General features: G+C 40.1%; 1 protein-coding gene across 1 annotated transcript in view; it reads right to left on the bottom strand.

The window, feature by feature from the left end:
* Sh3gl3 (SH3 domain containing GRB2 like 3, endophilin A3) overlaps nt 1-4,722 on the bottom strand; it is a 160,510-nt gene that overhangs the window by 155,054 nt on the left and 734 nt on the right. The window lies entirely within an intron of this gene.

Here is a 4,722-nt window from a genome sequence, read left to right as displayed (position 1 = left end):
TGTACTATAAAGTCAAATTCCAACTGGTAACCTGAGTTACATTTATAGAATAAAAAGTTATCAGTGGTAAGAACTGTTTAAAACATCCTTCAGATGTTTTAAAAAATCCAAATCAATTTGATTTGGGCTTCCACCCTAGTACCCTGACTTTTTTTTAATCCACATAGATTTACTATATGGATTAATTTATCAAGCAATCTATGTAAAAAGCAGCCAGAATATTTTAGCTTTAATATTTTGATGCATCTAAGAGAAAAGTGAATCATTATGGATTTTTCAAAGTGCATTTTTATCTTTCTAATGAGAATGTGAAACAAGAGACACTTATTGTCTCCCTAGAGAATTTCATAGTTTCAAAGAGCAACCTTCTCTGAAGCACTTACCCATCAATGGTCAGCTTGGGCCGTGGCTCAGGGAATATGACCTAGCTCCTTATAACCACTTAACCATTTTTTCTGTTTAATGCTTTAAGAAGCTGTGAGGGGGGGAAATTACCAAAAACCTATGTTAAAGGTTCTTCATCACTACTGTGTTGTCCAAGTTGAAAGGGATTGCTAAATAATCAAAAAGGTTAAAGGGGATTACCATGTAAGGGCAAAAAGAAATTTAACATGAAGTCCACAAAGATGCCATGAGAGATGGTGAGTCTCAGGAGAGAAGAGATGACATGGATCCTTAACCTTTTATGGGGATGCAGAATAAATCCTTAGAAGGCAAGATGGTCCTGTAAGGGTGAGTGTTAGTACGGTGTGTAGGTCAGGGTGTCCACCAGTGTGGTCTGGTCTCCTTCACCAACAATACCCACTGTCAAGAAAAATGACCAGGAAGTACCTATAACAAACACAAATCACTGAGTAATATAGCAGTAATGTAATTATTGTGAGCCATGTTTTATTGGTCAGGTTCTGACCAATAATAAGCAACCACAGTGCCTCCCTTAGCTACTTGTATTTATTGATAATAGTAAAGTAATTACGATCTCAAGGTCCTAGTTTCACATGCTGAAGCAAAGCACTGACTTAATTTTGCTAGCGACTCTTCTCATAGTTTATATACCCTCTGTCCTGTTGGGCTCCATCTTCAGCGAAAATGATACATAATTTACATTTTACAGTTCACTCCATGTAAAGTAAGGATATCTTTTTGTCAAAGACAGGTAAGGTATCAGTTAACCAGGAGGTTGTAAGTAATTTTAGCTTGTCTGTTATTGAGAAAAACGATCTCAGTTTGCTATGGTCCTAATTCTCTTACCTGTAAAAGATTCACTTTATTATCTTTAGTGAATACATAATAATTTCAGGACTGGGACAGATACACACATACACACATGTGCATGTTATTGAGATATAATTCACACGTCATACAATTCACCCTATTGACATGTACAAACCAGAGATTTTAAGTATATTCAAAGAGTTGTCCAAACATCGTCATGGTTTTTGTCTATATGTCCCCCCAAAGCCTCAAACACTTGATAGAACTTTTTCAGGGGCAGCTCAATCTAGAGTTTGTAGTTGATTTATACTTCAAGGCTGGGAGCCAGGGTTCTGGGATTAAGGTTAAGTGATTGACAGATCAGTGCACTGATTGAATTGGTATCACCCTAATCCCTGCAATCTAGGTAAGATAAAAGGGGCAGAAAGAGGCTTGTTTCACCTCTTATTACTTTTGCTGTCTTCCACTGCTATGAACTGTTGCCCTCTGCCATGTGCCACCCTCCCCTGGAGCCAGCCAATTATGGACTGAAACCTCCACAAGCTGAGAACTAAATAAATCTCTCCTCCTTTACCTTTGGGCATCATGTACTTTGTCTCGGAAATGAGAAAAGTAAGGCAATCATTAATTAATTTTAGAACAGGAACACAGTTCTAAATCCTCTAATTTATCCTACAGAGATGAAAATCAAGGCTCACATGGGTAAGTCATGTTCCCAAGGTCACACAGCTGACCACTGGGCAAACCAGGCCTGAATCCGTGGGAATTCCTTTCCCAATGACATAATCTGGAACTCCTCTCCCCAGCTCCTAGGAAAGTTCTGTATGAATTGAAACCCAATGTTAAAACGTTATCTGTGAGACATAATTAGCCACCTTATCTTTGACAAAGGATTCAAACACCTTTACTGAACAAAAGATAGCCTCTTTAATAAGTGGTGCTGGAAAAAATGGCTTTCTATACGCCCAAAATTGAAATTACACCCATATCTTTCACCATGCACTATACTAAAATCAAAATGGATCAAAAATCTGAATATTTAAGCAGAAACATTAAATCTGCTGCAAGATAGAATAGCTAAAACTCTTAAAGACATTGATGCAGGCAAAGGCTTTATGAACAACCCCAGTCACATGGGAACTGTCACAAAGACTCAACAACTGGGATTTCATCTTACTAAAAACCTTTTGCACAGCAAGAGAAATCACCAAAGAATGAAGAGACAACCCACATTGTGGGAAAAGAAATTTCTGTTTCTCAGACAAAAGATGACATTCTAGAATATACAAAGAACTAACAGAAAAAAAAAAGTCAGATACCCCAAACTTAAGGACTTAATCTAAAAATGACCACCTGAAGTAAAGGGACACTCGTCAGGGGAAGAAGTAAAAATGGCAAGTAAATATATTTTAAAATGTTCAGAATCATTAGTAATCCAAGATATGTAAACTAAAACAACACTAAGATTCCATCTCACCCCAGAAACTACTGTTGTCATCAAGAAGTCAACTAATAACAAGTACTGGTGGGGCTGTAGAGGAAAAGGAACTCTTTTCGACTCTTAGTGTGAGTGTAGATTGGTGTGACCACTGTGGAAATCAGTGTAGAGATTCTTCAAAAAAGCAGGACTAGAGTTCCCATTTGACCCAGCTATTTGCTTCCCAAAAGAAGTAAAACCATCATACCACAGTGATTTAGGCACACCATGTTCACAGCAGCACAGTCTGTAATACCTAAATCTTGGAAACAGCCCAAATGTCCATCAACTGATAAATGAATAAAGAAGACATAGGGGTTTTTATTATTATTATTCAATGGAGTTCTACTCTTCCATAATGAATGAAAGGCTTGACACATTTCTAGGTAAATGGAGGCATCTGGGACCATACTCTTAAGAAAAATAAATCGAATATACATGTGTAAATACCATATTGTTTCTCTGATGTGAAAAACTAGAAGTGTAAATAAAGACCAACATATACAATAGATAATATGAAACTGGAAGAAAATGTTCAAATGGGAAGGGAAACTAGGGGAGGGGTGAGGGGAGGAAGGAAGGGAAAAGAAAAAAAAATGAGAAAAGAATGAAAAAATGGAAACAAAGCTTTTTAAATAAGAGGAGGGACTGAAGGGAGGGGAGGGAAAGGAAAGGAAAAAAAGAATCAAGATACCTCCTGTAAAGGTACAAATTTCCTATGGAGAATGTGATCATTATGTTTACCTAAAATGTATCAATAAAATAAATAAAATGTGGCATGTGTAAATCACTGTGCACTGTCTTAATTTATTAAACCCAGTCTAAATTCCCTAGCAAATTTGTTGCATTGCAAGATTTCTTAGAAAGACTTCTAGAACAGATGAAAAATTTATCAGTTAAACACATCATCAACAAAAATGTTGTTGGTAATCCCAGAGCGAATGTTATGGCTTTTCCTTTCATATAAGGTCACAAACCCTCAGCTTGTGTCATTTATGGTTGATTATAAATAGTCAAACCAAATCGCCTATCACTGGCATAATCTCTTTCCAGTGGCCGTAAGTTCTGAAGATTTCAATCATTCACTTGGGTCAGCGGTCAGAAACCAATCTGAATAACCAAAGGCATAGGTCTTGGTTATCTCCAAGGTTTGCACCTATGAAGTCTTTGCCCAATAAAAGAAAAAACTTGAGAGTTTCATCCCTTGCCAGTGGTGAGAAAGCGTGCATAATGTATTGCCAGAAATTCCTCTGGCATTGCTCCAGGATTGCTCCCGCCTTTAGACATGCCTCCCCCCACCCTCCTTTCTCTCTCCAAACTTCGTTCATTCAAAAATATGAAGTGGTCACTGCTTATTAAGCCCTGGCCTAACCCTGTCCCTAAATGGGGGTATCTCTAGAGTTCCTGTTTACAGTTAGTGGGGCTTTTTTCACTTACATTTCTAAACCTCCAATTGCCTTGGAAACACCCCCAAATCATGGCCTCACCCACTGGGCCCTAAATAGAAGGCACTTGTCCCAAGGCCACTTGACATCTAAATGTTGACATCTAAATACCTCCACAAGGGCTCAGCTGAATGGTCAAGTCAGGCTCTTGCTCCGCACCTCCCATCCCCTCGCACAGCACCACGACCCCTCCAGGGCCCCAAGAGCACAGTGGGCTTCCAGGGGAAGGGGTGGGGGTGTCTGCTGCTCAGTCTAGGCAGGAGGCTGAAGGAGAGGCTCGCCTCCCCGGCCCCTCGGTGGAAGCAGCACGACGTGCGTGGAGAGCACTGCTGAAGAGCGGCTTTCGTGCACCTGGGGGCTTGCACAACTGAGGCCAGGAATGGGGCGGTGCGGAATAAGACGTTTTACACTGGCAGAGCCCGCTGGGCTGTACAACAAATTTCATTGTCGTCACCACACACGCAAACAATGCCTAGCTTTCCTGCTTCCTCGGCTCGGAATGCCCTTCCTCCTCTCCTCTCACACCCAACTCTTCCTCCTCTTCTCCTCCTCGTCCTCGTCCTCGTCCTCCTCCTCCTCCTCCTC

Source organism: Octodon degus, unplaced genomic scaffold (assembly GCF_000260255.1).
Source record: "Octodon degus isolate 3935 unplaced genomic scaffold, OctDeg1.0 scaffold00002, whole genome shotgun sequence".
Taxonomy (NCBI): domain Eukaryota; kingdom Metazoa; phylum Chordata; class Mammalia; order Rodentia; family Octodontidae; genus Octodon; species Octodon degus.
This window is presented reverse-complemented; position numbering and strand designations above follow the sequence as displayed.